The sequence below is a fragment of the Antechinus flavipes genome, chromosome 3 (genome assembly GCF_016432865.1).
Source record: "Antechinus flavipes isolate AdamAnt ecotype Samford, QLD, Australia chromosome 3, AdamAnt_v2, whole genome shotgun sequence".
Lineage (NCBI taxonomy): Eukaryota > Metazoa > Chordata > Mammalia > Dasyuromorphia > Dasyuridae > Antechinus > Antechinus flavipes.
The window spans coordinates 609,678,564-609,694,797 of NC_067400.1; the positions used below are offsets into that span (position 1 = coordinate 609,678,564).

The 16,234-nt window shown below is 49.6% G+C and overlaps 1 protein-coding gene across 6 annotated transcripts in view; it reads right to left on the minus strand.

The window, feature by feature from the left end:
- The window catches only part of MIB2 (MIB E3 ubiquitin protein ligase 2), a 49,160-nt gene that overhangs the window by 25,242 nt on the left and 7,684 nt on the right, over positions 1–16,234 (minus strand). For 3 of the 6 annotated variants that reach the window (XM_051988812.1, XM_051988811.1, XM_051988815.1), the window contains exon 3: positions 15,639–15,744. The exons of the other annotated variants lie outside the window; for them this stretch is intronic. The gene's annotated coding sequence lies outside the window, so the exon portion shown is untranslated. The remainder of the gene's footprint in view (positions 1–15,638; positions 15,745–16,234) is intronic. 6 annotated transcript variants of the gene reach the window in all.

Here is a 16,234-nt window from a genome sequence, read left to right on the forward strand (position 1 = left end):
ACAGGCAACAGAACACTGGTATTTAAAGTGACAGGCACCCCGACGGGCTCTCCCCAGAGCCATTGGGACCGGGCAGGGTTGGCGTGAAGGGCCAGGGGGGTGGGTGGCGACATCCAAGGGGCCAGGCAGGGGGTGTCGCAGGAGCCGACTCCCCCGGCCCTAAGACTCAGCCTGGTTGGGAAAGATGCCCTCATGAGGCCTGAGAAGCCCGCGGCAGTTCCCAACCCCCCCGCCCAGGTTCCCCCCAGGGAGGTTCAAAGCGAGCCTTCCAGTCACCTGCCAACACGGCCCAACTGCGGCATCTCATGCTCAAATGGTCCTGCGTCCCCTGGAAACAGGGATCTTCTACTTGTACAGGGATGGCCACCCCTCGGGGACCTGCCATCAGGGAACCACTCTGACCTTTTGCCCAGCTTTAAGGTGGGGCCCCAGCCGCAAGGGCTGGCTCTCGTGTAGGGACCCTGGATGCACAAGCAGACCCCTGGTCGGGGGAGCTGCTGCCAGTGCCTGGAACACCCCGACAGGGAAGTCGGGGGAATGGGAAGGGAGGGAGGTCCCAATGGTGATCCAGCAGGGATTTCGGAAGGGGAGGGGGCGGGGAGACAAAGGTTGGGCTGAGGTGGAGGAAATGAGCTGGAAGGTCTCCCAGGCACAGCACTTGTGCTGGCGGGGATTCCCTCGGGGAAGTACCACCTTTTTGTGGGTAGCCTGGCGCTTTCCAAGCAGCCTGGCTACCTGAGAGAGAAGTCGGCTCTCGGGGTATAAGCCTGAGCCGCGCTCAAGAGGCCATCTGAAACCCCGGGGTGGGGGTGGGGGTCTCCACAGGAGTTCTGCCAAAATGGAGCTGGGAGAGTGAGGGGGCCCAGGGTCATGCCCTGTGAGTGCCAACCCAGGACAACCAGTGCAGGGCTAAGGCCGCCCCTAAGCCGGGGGCAGCAGGGACCCCCACCCCAAACAGCTGGGCCCTGGGCGAGCCTCTCCGGGAGACAGCCTGGCTCCGAGGGGCCTCCATAGTGGGACTCCGCTCTGAAACCAGGGCCTCTCGTTACCCAGGCCTCCAGGGCTCGGCCTGCTGGGAGCCTCCCCTTTCAATACCCTCGGAGCCAGGCTTCCATGGGGAAAGTCATTAAATATTTAAAAGGAAGAACTTTCCCGACCTGCTGGCTAATTAGGAGACTCTCCAAACTGGCCACGTTTCTGCCTAGGCGGCAGAAAGCAGCGGGAGGTGCTGGGTAATTATCCCAGTCTCAGCATCTCCTGCATTTCTTGGGGCAAAATAAGTTCGAGGGAGAACTCCCCCGGAAAGCAACCAATCCGGAAAGCCCAGCTCCCTTCCCGGCTCCTCCACTAGTGCAGGGCCGGGGGACCAAGGCAGGCAGTGGGGGGCAGGGGAGGACGGGGGCACAGCCAGGGGACACAGTGGGCCTGGGGAAAGACAGGGGGTACAGCTTGACATGGTGAGGAGGGACAAGGGCACAGAGAGCACAGCTGGGGGCTGGGGAATGGGGATAGACAGGAGGGCATGGCCCAACCTGGCAATGGGGGCACAGCTGAACTGGGGATAGGGGAATGTAGCCTGGCATGGATGGGACAAGGGACACAGCTGGACATGGGAGGGACGGCCAGGAGGCACAGCTGGATACGGGGTCAGGGGTCAAGCTTGGTGGGGTAGGAGGGGACATGGCCAGGTCTGGGGACGGGGAGGGTCGGGGGCGCAGCCAGGTGTGTGTGTGGGGGGTAACAGAGGGCACAGCCTGGCACGGGACGGGAGACAGGGCGCAATGCAGCCACCATCTCTTCCTCGCGTCCCCCCTTCTCTGTGACCCACCCCTCACCCTCTCCACGGAGTGAGTCGCTGGCCTGAAGCCTCGAGGCCCTGAAAGTAACTGGACGTGGTGTCAGTCCACGGTCCAGTTCAGCTCACATTTTGCCCCACTTCTCTCAGGGCACAGGGATGTAATATTTGAATGAATACAAGAAAAAAACAATCTGTGTTAAGTCTTTGATTTACCGCTTGTTGATACTGTGATGATTCTAACTCATAGAGCGCTTACTGTATACCAGAAGCTAAGCCACTGGGCAGCCCCGGCCTGGGACTGCTAAGCCACTTCTGGCAGCTCTCCCCAGGAGACTGGGCTGGGCAGGAGAGCGAGAAGCCCCGGATTATGGAGGTGGCAGGGACTCCCTCAGCTCCCATCAATCCCACAGCCCGGCCGAGCAGCCAGACGCCTCGAGGGAGGCTAACCATGGCATCCTGTACTCATTGGGTCCTTAATACTTATATGAGCACAGCCACCTCCCCAGGACCATGGGGGGCCCAATTGTGCTCTCCTCTGTCCCTACCATCAGGGAACCACTCTGACCTTCTGCTCAGCCTTGGTCTCCTGCCCTCCCAAGTTGGGTCAGCCCATGTGGGCTGCCCTCAGGGGCCACAATGGACAGGGCCAGTTCCTCCCGCTGCCCTTCCCCTGCCCCAACTGGGGAGAGACCAAGCCCCCAGCCATGTTATCCCGTGGTATCCCTGCCCTTAGCACTACCCCGACGTCCAGCTCACCTGAGGACCCAATGGTCCCTGGAACTTCACGGATCAAACACCCCTCCCTGGCTCCCATCCTCCCCACCCCAAGTGTTGTTCCCCCATTAGAATCCAAGCTGTCTTTTAGAAGTGTATCCCAGCATCAAGCTCAATGCCGTGGGCACGACGGAAATTTAAACACTCCGGCTCAGCTGCTCACCCAACATCCTGGTGCCCTCTTGTGCTTATTCCCAGGGTGGTCTTCCCAAGCCAGAGCAGAGCAAAACTGCCTCCCTCCCCCCCAGATGCTTCACTTCTCCCCATAGCTACATTTTAGGGCTGCCAAGGCACTTTGCTAAAGACTACTGAGTTTGGGGGCCTCTAGAACCCCAGATCTTTTTCAGGACCCATGGCTCTGCTCCCAGGTCAATCAATGATGGCTGTGGTTTGCTGGGATTATAATGAAGCCTCTTCTAGATCCAATGTTCTCTGATCCTGGACTGGGCTGTTTCCTGTTCTTGCCCAGGCCACAAAGGACTGGGTGAGTAGGAATCTGGGAGAGGGGCTCCCAGAAGGACCACCCGGAAAGAAAGGTGTCTTTCCCTGGCCCCTTCTCAGATAAGACTACTGGGCAAACTTCACAACTTGAACTCAGGGCTCTTGAGAAGGAAGAGGCCCAGGGGCAGCTAGGATAGAGTACCAGCCCTGAAGTCGGGAGGACCTGGGTCCAAATCTGGCCTCAGACACTTCCTGGCTGTGTCACCCTAGGTAAGTCACTTAACCCCAATTGCCTCAGGAAAAAAAAAATTAAGCTAGAGAAAGAAGAGGCCCAAAGCTAAGAACAACCACAGAGCTGAACCACAGCATCCAAACAGGGTGGCAGAAAACATTGTGGAACACGAGCTCATGGGAAAAAAGGCAGGGGAGAAACATGGTCAAGTTAAGAGGGTGGAACATAAAGTGGGGTGACTCAACCCAGGATGCCCACGCTGAGTTTCCATGCCCAATATGACTAGGAGATGGATCCCATCAGCAGCCACTGCTGTGGAGTGAACACCTTTGAAAGTAGGATGAGGAAATGAAAGCCATCCACAGTGATTTGAAAAAATCACTTTAAATCATTACTGACAAAATAAGACAACCCTGAGATAGCACCTCACATCTCTCAGATTGGCTAAGATGACAGGAAAAGATAATGACGAATGTTGGAGGGGATGTGGGAAAACTGGGGCACTGATGCATTGTGGGTGGAGTTGTGAACGGATCCAGGCATTCTGGAGAGCAATGTGGAATTATGCCCAAAGGGCTACCAAACTGTTCATACCCTCTGGCCCAGCAAGGAGGGAAAGAGACCCCATGTGCAAAATTGTTTGTAGCAGCTCTTTTTTGTGGTAGGAAAGAACTGAAATCGAGTAGATTCCCCATTGGGGAACGGCTGAACAAGTTGTGGTATATAAAGATAATGGAATATTATTGTTCTATAAAAAATGATAAATAAGCTGATTATAGAAAGGCCTGGAAAGATTGACATAAAATTGATGCTGAGTGAAACGAGCAGAACCAGGAATACCTTGGAAGCTGGGTACATGGCCCTTGTGAAGCCCTGCTGCTTCTTCATAATCACGCTTCTCTCTCTGCCCAAGGCCGAGCATCTCTTTGCCAGTCTAATCTAAACTCTTTCCCCTTAACCAAATTCGAGCTTCCTGGCCTAAAGTTGGCAGACTGCTCTCTCCCCCTGCAGGAGGACTGGGATAATGTTTGCCCTTTTCCAGGCCTGTGCTCCCCTTCCCGTTTTTCTATGACCTCGAGGACAGTGGCCCGGTCACTCCTCTGCCAGCTCTTGTAGGGCCCAAGAATCTAGTCCGGCTGGGCCAGATAAACAGCATCAGCTGTCAATTACCCAGCAGTCATTCTGTTTCTGTCCCTGTCAGGGGAAGGTCATTCTCCTTGTAGAGGAAATGGGAATAAATGAGGAATCAAGCCAGTCTCTTTTCTCTGTCCTCCTGTCTTCCCCAAGGGAAGGCCCCAGCCCTTTCTCAGCCCCTTTTTTCTTCCCCAAGGGAAGGCCCCAGCCCTTCCTCAGCCCTTTTTTTCCTCCCCACAGGCCTAAAACCCTCTTACTTGTCCTCAGCTCACCCTCCATAACTCCATCTTCTTTGGGGATGCTGCATCCCTGACACTTTTTTTTTTTTTACAGGGCCAGGCTGTGCTAAGATCTGTCCTTTTGTTACTTGGCCTTGGCTCCAGCTTCTGTGCATTTAAAAAACAATCTAAGTTGGATGCTAAGTTCCCTCGGCGTGCACATGAGATGCTGGTAACGCACTTAGCACAGTGCTGTAGGTGCTATCTTCCCATCTTTCCTTCCATACAAATAAAGTCCGCTGTCCTGTCTTTGAATAATTTCTCTTCATCACCAGAACTCTATAATTGAACATCTCCCAAGAATTCTGCAAAGTTTTATTTCCTTGGCTCGAGCTCTTTCTTCCCCCGGTGCTTTGGAATTTGTTTTTTCCCTAAAGTTAGGACATAAGACAGGGAAGGAAGTACCAAGATAATAGAGGGCAGAGCAGCCTAAGGAAACAGTGGCAAGCACAGACTTCTGCCTGGGAGCTATCTGTGGGCACAGTGGACGGGAGAAGTGGGACGGAGTGGATCAATGTGGGAGCTTCTGCAGGTCATCCAGGTGTGCAGTGATACAAGAGCACTTTACCAGCAGCCTGTGACAAGCTTGTGGGCAATGAGCATGTGATTTGGGTGCCAACATCTAGGTTCAAATTCTAGTGCTGTGGTTGTCTGAATGGCCTTGGACAATACCAGCCCAGTTGTGCCGGAACACGATTATTACAACTTGTAGCTCTAGATTCTGTTCTTGGTCACTTTTCTAATTAAAATTTATTTTACATTTAATTTTCAAATTTTAAAATAATCTCATTTTACAAAGGAGAAAAAAGAAACCCAAAGATCACGGAATCACGGAGCTATGGCTGAAAGGAATGTCAGAGACCATCTAACCCAACACCTCAATTTCATTTTTTAATTTTTAAAACTTTGTGCTTAAAAAGCAAAAAAAAAAAAAATAGAACAGAAAAAAGAGGAATATAAGTTGGGAAATGGCTGAAGAAATTTTTGTTTTTGTTTTTTTTTAAAATAACTTTTTATTGACAGAACAGAATGTTTTTTACAACATTATCCCTTGCACTCACTTCTGTACTGATTTTTTCCCTCCTTCCGTCCACCCCCTCCCCCACATGGCAAGCAATCCTTTACATGTTAAATATGTCACGTGAACAAGTTTTAGTATATGAATGTAATACCATATTCCTGTTCTATAAGAAATGGTAAATAAGCTGATTTTAGAAAGGCCTGGAGAGACTTACATGAACTGACGCTGAATGAAGTGAGAACTAAGAGAACATCGTACACAGCCACAAGAAGACAATGTGATGATCAACTGATGGACAGGGCTCTTTTTTCAACAAATGATTCAAGGCAATTCCAACAGACTAGGTTTGGAAAATGCCATCCGCATCCAGGAAGAGAACGATGGAGAATGAATGTGAACCAAATGTTGGCTCTTCACCTTTTTTTGGTGATTGTTATTTGTTTGCTTATTTTTTTCTCTTTTTTGCTTTTGATCTGATTTTTCTTGCACAACAAATTTGAAGATATGTTTAAAAGGAATGCACAAGCATGATGATTGTGCAAAGATGTATGACACATGTTTAACATGAATTGGATTACTTGTCTTCTGGGGGAGAAAGTGGAGGAAAGGGAGGGAATTTTTTTTTTAATACAAAGATCAATGTTGAAAACTATACATGTATTTTGAAAATAAAGAGCTTTACTTTAAAAAAAGAGATTGCACATATTTAACCTATATCAGATTACTTGCTGTCTTGGGGAAGAAGGAGGAAGAAAATTTTGGAACACAAAGTTTTACAAAAATGAATGTTAAAAACTATTTTTATATAAATTTGGAAAAATAAAATACTTTGGGACAGTTAGTTGATGTAGTGGATAGAGCACCAATCCTCAAGTCAGGAGGAGCTGAGTTCAAACCTGACCTCAAACATCCAATACTTCCTTACTCTGTGACCCTTGACAAGTCACTTAAGCCCAATTGCCTCAACCAAAATAAAGTAAAATAAAATACTATTAAAAAAAGAAATTGCTATCTCAATTATAGCCAGCTTGCTTTAAAAATAAAAAAGTACAGAATAAATTCAGCATATCACTTTCAAAGCTGTCCTACTCATCTGTTTCCTTCTGAGCTCCATTCTGTTCTTTTCTGTGCATTTTCTTTTAAATACCACAATGATCCTCTTTCCTTTTCTACCTCTTCCCCCAAACAACACTATGGCTAATTCTTCCATTATCCCCAAATCTCACTCTGGTTTTGAATTAAAAAAGAAAAAAGAAAAACAAACTCCTTGTAACAAGTTTAATCAAACAAAATAATGCCACACATTAGCTATATGTTTCCTTCTGCACCTTTTAGCCTCATCACTATAAGATGTTTGCTTCATCCTTGGCCTTCTGGCATTGTCCAACTTTCTTTTCTTTTCTTTTCTTTTTTAATAATAGCCTTTTATTCTCAAAATATAGGCAAAGATAGTTTTTCAACATTCACCCTTGCAAAATTTTATGTTCTGAATTTTTTTCTCCCATCCTCTCCCTTAGACAGCAAGTAATCTATGTTAAACATGTACAATTCTTCTATACATATTTCCCCAATTATCATGCTACATAAGAAAAATCAGATCAAAAGGGGAAAAAATGAAAATGAAAACAAAATGCAAGCAAATAACAACAAAAAGAGTGAAAATACAATGCTTTGATCCACCCTCAGTTCCCACAGTCCTCTCTCCGGGTGTAGATGGCTCTCTCCATCACAAGATCATTGGAACTGGTTTGAATCATCTCATTGTTGAAAAGAGCCATGTCCATCAGAATTGATCATCACATGATCTTGCTGTTGCTGTGTATAATGATCTCTTCGTTCTGCTCATTCTACTCAGCATCAGTTCATGTGAGTCTCTCTGAAAAAATCTTGCTTTTCATTTCTTACAGGACAATTATATTCCATAACATTCAGATACCACAATTTACTCAGCCATTCTCCAACTGAAGGGTAGCCATGCAGTTGTCACAAACATTTTTGCAAACTTTCCCTCCTTTAAGACTTCCCTGGGATATAAGCCCAGTAGAAACACTGCTGAACCAAAGGATATGTAGCAGTTTCATAGCTCTTTGGGCCTAGTTCCAAATTGCGCTGCAGAGTGCCAACCTTCTTTTCTAAAAGGAGAAACTGAGCTTCAGGAAAGTTCTGTGATTGCCTCAAGGTCATTCAGATCATGTATGTGAGGATGATCAAGATCAAGGCCCAAGAGAAACCGATCCAAGATCCCACAGAGATAAGTAGCAGATCCAGGACTTGACCCCCCAATACTGATCATCCAGACTCCCGGCTCTGTTCAACTGCCCCTCTCCCACGCCTCTGAGCTGGTATCTCAAGTCATGATCTTGTTCTATTCTCTCTTGAAGCCTGAGGGAACCAGAACTTCCTGAACATCTCGCTGCTCCCATGCTAATGGCCGGGCCTGGGGCCTGGGAACTCGCCCTCACTGCTCCCAGCTCCAGCATCCATGCTCATTCTGCCCCCTGGGCTTCTGCTCACGCTGTTCCCCCTCACCAGATCTTCTTCACCCACTGCGTGCTAGCTCAGGGTCAGTCCACCTTGCTGCCCACCCTGTTCCACATGGCTCAGCCTCTCCTTTTGGTCTATGGCGTCAGATGGCTTAGCAATGTGTTTTCTATGGGTGGTCTCTCCTTAGCGAGGCTGTAAACTCTTTGAAAGCAGGGCCAGGCCTTCTACAAATCTTCCTCTTATAGCACCTGGGCATGGGGCTAGGCCCGCAAAGAAGTGGCTGAGAAAGCTCTCCCTGTGGTGCAAGCCTGGCAGATATGTACCAGAAACGACATTTCTACCCAAGGAGCCATAGGGGTGATTTCACCCAATGCCCTCCTCCTTGCCCTTGTTCTCCCCTGAGGGGCTTGTGGGGCACGAAGGGCCGGGCCCCAGTATCTAGAGGGCACCTGAGAAATTTCCCAGTGTTTCCCTTCTGCAGCAAACCTTCAGTAAGGAGGGGACTGTATACCATCCTCAATTTTCAGATGGGGAAACTGAGGCTTAGAGATGAAATGGTGCCAGAGCCAGGGAGCATAGAGGAAAGGCTCCAGGGCAGGCTTTCCACTGCCCCCAGGCCTGCCCATTTTCCAAAGATGTCCCTCCTGAACACCACAGTGCCATCTCCTTAGGGGCACACAAGATATTCCAGAGAACTCTTATCACAGGTCACTAATTGGGCAAAAATTCTTTCCCCTTCCTGCATATATCCAGGAGCCAATCTCTGGCACTGCGACATGGGGCACTTGTCTAGAGCAAAACGAAACCCTTGGCCTTGCTGCCACCCCGAGATGACTATGCCAACCAGACATAACCGGTGTCCCGCCATCTCCTGGGACCTGGAAGCACAGAGCTTTTGAGGGGCAGGCAGGGAGACAGGAGAACCTTCCCCTTGATGCTGAAAGGAGTGGGAGCTGCAGTTCCTACAAGCTACGAAGATCCCAAAGATCAGACCCAGGCTGTCCGTGCCATATGGAGAAGCACAAACAGGCTAAGCAGAGAAGCGGACACTATGGGGGAAAACGAGACACTAACGGAGAAGGGAAAGAACGAATTCACTCTGGACCTGGGTCACCTCTAGTCCAGAACCTGTGCTCTCTGGCTCAGACCCCTAGTCCTCAGCGATAGGTTCCAGTAGGAAGAGACCCTGAACTAAGACAAGCAGACCCTAGCAAGGGATCCTCACCACTCGAGACCTTCCAGAACCTCAGCAGTGAGGGCCTGCACACTGTATCAGGGGACTGTCTGTGGCCAAACACCAAGTGTTCTGAGCGAGGCAGCCTTCCCAAACCAGACAAGACACAATAGCCAATGACTATAGTAATCTAGTGTCTGATAAACCCAAGGACTTCAGCTTTGGGGATAAGAACTTACTAGCTGACAAAAATTGCAGGGAAAACTAGACCAATGACTATAGTAATCTGGTATCTGATAAACCCAAGGACTTCAGCTTTGGAGATAAGAACTCACTAGCTGACAAAAATTGCGGGGAAAACTAGACCAATGACTATAGTAATCTAGTGTCTGATAAACCCAAGGACTTCAGCTTTGGAGATAAGAACTCACGAGCTGACAAAAATTGCGGGGAAAACTAGACCAATGACTATAGTAATCTGGTGTCTGATAAACCCAAGGACTTCAGTTTTGGGGATAAGAACTCACTAGCTGACAAAAATTGCGGGGAAAACTAGACCAATGACTATAGTAATCTAGTGTCTGATAAACCCAAGGACTTCAGCTTTGAGGATAAGAACTCACTAGCTGACAAAAATTGCGGGGAAAACTAGAAAACAGAATAGCAGAAACTAGGCATTGGCCAATATCTTATACCCTGTACCATGATAAGGTCAGAATGGGTTCATGATTTAGACATAAAGGGTGACACTGCAAGTAAATTAGGAGAACAGGGGATAATCTACCTCTCACCTCTGTGGAGAAGGAAGGAATTTATGGGCAAAGAAGAATTAGAAAACATTATGAAATGTAAAATAGATAATTTTGATTACATGAAGTTAAAATTTAAGTTTTGCATAAACAGAAAACTGGGAAATAAGTTTTACAACCAGTGTTTCTGATAAAGACCTCATTTCTAAAATATATAGAGAAATGACTCAAATTTATAGGAATACAAGCCATTCCCTAATTGATAAATGGTCAAAGGATATGAATAGACAATTTTCAGATGAAGGAAAAAAAAAACATTTCTAATCATGTGAAAAGGTGATCTAAATCACTATTGACTAGAAAAATACAAATTAAGACAACTCTGAGACACCACTACACACCTGGCAGATTGGCTAGGATAACAGAAAATGATGAAAAATATTGGAGGGGATGTGGGCAAACTGGGACACTGATGCATTGTTGGTGGAGCTGTGAATGGATCCAACCATTCTGAAGAGTAATATGGAATTATGTCCAAAGTATGCCTACCCTTTGATCCAGCAGTGTTTCTACTGGGCCTGTATCCCAGAGATTATAAAAAAACCAAAGGGACCCACATGTGCAAAAATGTTTGTTGCGGCCCTTTTTGTAGTGGCAAGAAACTGGAAACTAAGTGGATGCCCATCAGTTGGAGACTGGCTGAATAAGTTATGGTCTATGAATGTTATGGAATATTAAGTGTTCTAAAAGAAATGACCAGTGGGATGACTTCAGAAAGGTCTGGAGAGACTTACATGAAATGATGCTGAGTGAAATGAGCAGAACCAAGAGATCATTGTACATGGCAACAGCAAGATTATAAAAAGAACAATTCTGATGGGTGTGGCTCTTTTCAACAGCAAGGTGATTCGGGCCAGTTCCATTGGACTTGTGATGAAGAGAGCCATTTGCACCCACAGAGAGGACTATGGGAACTGAATGCCAATCACAGCACAGCATTTTCACCTTTTGTTGTTGTTTGCATGCTTTTTTTTTCCTTTCTCATTTTTTTCCCTTTTGATCTGATTTTTATTATTCAGCATGATAAATGTGGAAATATGGTTAGAAGGATTGCACATGTTTAACCTACACTGGATTGCTTGCTGTCTAGAATGAGGAAAGAGGGAGAAAAATTTGGAACACAAGGTTTTGCAAAAGTGAATGTTAAAAACTATCTTTGCATGTATTTGGAAAAATAAAATACTCTTAAAAATTTAAACAAACAAAAAAATAACCAGACGAGACTTCGCTGACAATTAGTTAATCTGAGGAAACCTTGCCTATTGTCCTATTCTTCTGTCATCCTGCTAGTTCCCGTGGGAGACGACCACAACCTTCAAGAAGTTAACCCCCCAGCCAAAAATAAACAGCTCTGGTTTCTGTTAATAGAGCCTCCCTCCAGTTACTACCAAATACAATCCCAGTGAAAATCTGGCAAAATAGGGGCTCATGGGACCAATGGCTACCTCATTCAGTCCGGCTCATCCCACATGTTAAGGGGAGGGCTCCTGGGGGGATCAAGTGTCCACAATTCCAACCCCTCTGGGAACGGCCTGCCATCTTATGCATAGATGATTGTGCTTCTATTACAGCCAGGCTGCTGGGCTCTCTCCCAGTGCCCGTTCAGATTGCTCAGTCGTTCTCTCAGCATCAGATGGTAGCCAAGTCACAGCCCAAGCCTGAAAAAAGGGTTTGGCAAGTCAGGCCAGAAAAAGGAGCTTGATCCTGAAGCCAGGAACCAGTGCCTGCAGGTCTTGCTGCCGGGGAGGGAGACCTGCCTTTTCACATAGTTTGGTTTGCTTGCTGAGACTCATTAAATTTCAGGTCTGAAAATAAATGTTTCTCCTTCCCTCCCCCCAGATGCCAGCCCAGTTTGGGGGGAGAGGGAGCTCCTAAGCCAACCTTTCTGCCAGAACAAGGCAAGAAAATGAGCTGGGAAGTTTGTGGGAGGCCGGCAGGTGGGTGGGCAGGGCCAGCCACAGGTGCCAGAGGTGGAAGCCAACAACAGCAGCTGGCATTTAGGGGACTAGGGAAAGCAAGGGTCAAGGGAGGAGGGCAGAGAAGAAAGGCAGGACAACAAATGTGGGATAGGCCAGGCAGAGCAGCTGGGCAAGGCTCAGACAGAAAGGGTGTGGCAGGGCAGACCATTCATCCCTAACAACAGCCGGAAACTGCAACGGGGCAGCAGGCCCTGAGCAGAGGGGTGGCCTGGGGCACCAGGAATTTAAGCAGACTTAAAGGAGCCTGCTGCCAAGCCAAGATGACCTTAAGGGGGCTCTAGCTAGAGGTGGGGGCATTAAAGGTGGTCTCCTCTCTCCATACAGCTGGGAGGTCTCCCCAACTTCAGTCTAGCCCTGTCTCTAGTGCAAACACTAGGCCACGATGTGGGAACAGGGGTTCACATGAGCAACAGTTAGGGAGGCCCGGCAGGCCGTGATCCCTTGAGCTCTTGGCTTCCTTTGCCCATACCTCAGACAAAGCGCACTGCACCGACCTGCTACACCCTGACTGCTGCCCCCCTGCCTGGCCCTCCTGGAGGAGGGGGCCCAAGCAAGGTTCTGCCCGGCCACCGGCGTGACCACGGCCTGATGGGAGGGGGCTGCCCGGCCCCTCCACTCAGCTTTTAGCAAGGAGAAATCATATGTTCCTCTAAAGGGACAAGAAACCATCGTCTCTCCCACTGTGGCCGTCCATCAGGCACGAGCTTCTCACTGTAGAGACCATATGAAATTTATCACAGTAGTTCTCACACCATTTGGCGCGTCTGTATCGCCTCCTAAATTATCTTGAGTCTCTTCTGGGTATCTGGGGGGAGTGTCCCCATTACGAGCTGCTCACTCCAGTTCCTTCTCTTTTAACAAAAGAGCGGAGGCGAGCCGAACAGGCTTTGGGCCCATCTGAAAACACGAACCTTTCTGCCCTCCCACACTCCCTTTGACCTGTTTGTGGCCTGGACTGAGCAGGTCTCAGAGACATTGTAGCTGAGGCCTGAGAGACTCTCAGAGCTGGAAGGGGCCCGGAAGCTCCCCCAGTCACTCAATCCCCCCATTTTTGGATGAAGAATTGTGCCCAAGCAAGAGCTTGTGGGCGCAGCAGCGCTCGGTGTCTGAGCTGGTAGTGGAGCCCGGCTCTCCTGGCTCGGTGCCCCTTTCCTGCTGCCGCCGAGGAGCAGCGCGGAGGGTCCCCTAGTCAGCGCCAAGTGTCGCCGCCGAGGGGAGACAGCTTAGAACAGAGAAGGGCACATCCCTGACTGAGCCAAACCGCGAGCGAATCTGGACGAGTGAAGCACGATACCCACCAGCCCGGTCCAAAGGCCAGAAGCCCGGCATGAGTCAGGAAAGGCCCCATGGGAAAGAGGAGGCTCCAGTGAGTTCTGAAGGACGTGCCCCAAGGAGATAAGCAGAGAGCAGGTGGGGAGGGAGGGCATTCCAGGCGCTAACACCCAGAAGGAGGAACGCACATGGGGGCTGTGAGGGTGTGACAGGGCGAGGAGAACAGCCTGGCTGAGCAGGGAGGCCAGACGGGAGGAGATGGGGCTGGAGAGGTCAGCTGGGGACAGCCCTGAACGTCAGGCTGACAAAACTGCATCTGAGCTAAGAAGCAACAGGGATCCAGAACTCCTTCAGTAGGAGGGCGGTCAGATGGGAAGTGTCCTCAGGGGGATTAGGGGTGATCCCGGAGGGAAGGGATGAGGCGGGAGGCCACCAGAGCAGGGAGCAGGTGCCTCGGGTGACACGGGCAGAGACCGCGGGAACCCAGAGCAGACCGGTGACATTATGAAGGAAGAGTGGGCAGAATCAGAGAGAGAAACAGGCTGGACTTGTGAGGAACAGAAATGGCCTGTGCGCAGCTGCAGGGAGAGGCCAGGAGGGAAGGCAGAGCGGCCATCACAGAGTCAGAAGCCGTCTTTCGAGAGGAGAATGAGAGCAAATGGGAAGAGGCTGGAGTCTGGGGCGTAGACAAACGCAAGGGCATCAGACAGGACAGAGAAGCGACTGAGGCCGGGGTGGTGAAAGCCAGGGAAAAGGAGGGGGTGAGCGCACTAGCTCTCTGTGGCTACAGACCTCCAAGCCCCTCTCCCCTCCCGGGCTCCCTCCACGGCCCAGAACATCAGTAGTAAGGCCCGAGGGAGAACCAGGGCAGGTGAAAGAAGCCAACCCAGTGGCCAGGGCAGGTGTTGGGACAGGTGTCGGATGAGAACCACAGATATGAAACACCAAAGGCTGAAGTGGACAAGCTGGTGGTTAAGCCTAGCCATACTTAGCCCAAGGTCCGGCACACAACAGGTGCTTAATAAATGCAACTGACTGACAGGTCAGCAGGAGCCAGGAGGGCTCTGTGAGCAGGTCAGGCAGGAGAAGGGAGGAGCCATCACCATGGGGTCATGGGGCAGCTAGATGGCGTTGCAGTAGCTACAACCCTCACCCTGATATCAGGAAGCCCTGAGTTCAAATCTAGCCTTAGACACTTATTAGTGCCTCCCCCCAAATATAAGTAATAACCAAGGGCTCCTCTCACATATTTCCCTCTAGGAGAGGGAGGCCCATTTTCATGGCTGGAATTCAGAGCGAAGGACAAACAGTGACTGATGGGGGCAGAGCCCGGCAGAGCCGAATGCCCACTCTCACTCTAAGGCTGATATCCCTAACGGGCATTTTTCAAGTTTCAGGGCTCATCATCTGCTGATTCAATGTGCTCCTTCTACCAGGATGCCAACTCCTAGGAAGGCCCGACTCTCACAGCTTTTCTGTGGTCCAAGCAGGCCCAGCCAAAAAGTCAACACCATCCACTGGGAAAGCTGCTTCTTAAGGCTCACAAAGGAGAACCTCACAAAGAAATTTAAGAAGTCTCTGGTCACTCTCCCGCCTGATTTCAACTCCAGCATCACTGGGGTGTTCCGGAGATGCTCATCACCATGGAGATGGCCTCAGCTTTGGTACCCAGACCTCCTGCTTGCTTTAATCCCATTTCCCCTGCAGTTCTCATCTACCCTTCCTGTTAAACTCCAACTTGCTCCAGGACAGGACCACCCCAGGACCCAGCCTTGGGCCTGGCATGAAGCCTAGAGTGAGTGAGCATGAAGTTGGGCTCCTCTTCTTCCAAGGGCCCTTGATTTAGAGAGCCCCAGAGAACAGAAAAAAGAAGGGGAAGAAGAATGGCATGAACAGTGAACCAGTCTCTGAGGCTAAAAGATCCAGGACCAATGAGCCAGACTGGCTGTGTAGCCTTAATCTCTCAGGGGTCCCAAGCCACTGGCTAGGACCAGAAACTGCACTGAAGAGCCCTCTTGGTGCTCCCTACTTGGGGCCACAGATCCAGGAAAACAAACAAACAGGGAGAGGGACAAGTTTCCTGACTTTAAATAGGTCCTGATACCTGCTATGTCCCCAGCTCTGTAATCTGCCATATCCCCTGAGGGAACACAGGAGATTGGATCAAGGGGTTTCAAGTTCCATTGGGAGGGTAAGACTATTACACATGAAACAATGAAAAATGCCAGCAGGGCGCACTCACCAAGGCCAAGCCCTCGATCAAACGGTCCCCATTATCATCCCTTTCTCTAATCTTCAGCCTCTCTTTCTTTCTTTGCTTCTTTTCCAGGATCCAGATTCCCTCCAGCCTTAAAACAAACAAACCCTTCTATTCCCTCAGGTCTTTTCTTCCTTTCCTAGTCAAACTCATAAGGCAAACCATCTATACTCATGGTCCCCTGCCTCTTCCCTCTCTCACCTTATCTCCTGCCCCCAAATCCTCTTCCCAACCTCCCTCTCCATTCAGGGCGCCACCCTCAGGCCATGGCCCCTCTGGTCCCCTCCTCCCCACCCACAAGCACTCCATTTCAGCCCACCTCCCTTCCCCCACATCAAACATCAGCCTCCTGCCTGGCCTTTCTGCCTTAAGTCTCTCCCCATGCCAATCCATTCTCTCCATACGACTGCGAAGAGCACAGATGTGAATACGATGTTCTCCTACCAAAAAGCTCTAGCAATTCTCAAAGAAAACACAGATTTCTCAGTGTGGCATTTCAAGCTCCGCCCCCAGTCTAGCTCTGGGCTATCTTTTCAGATTTATTGCACACACACCTGGCCTTCACACACCCTATGTTCCAA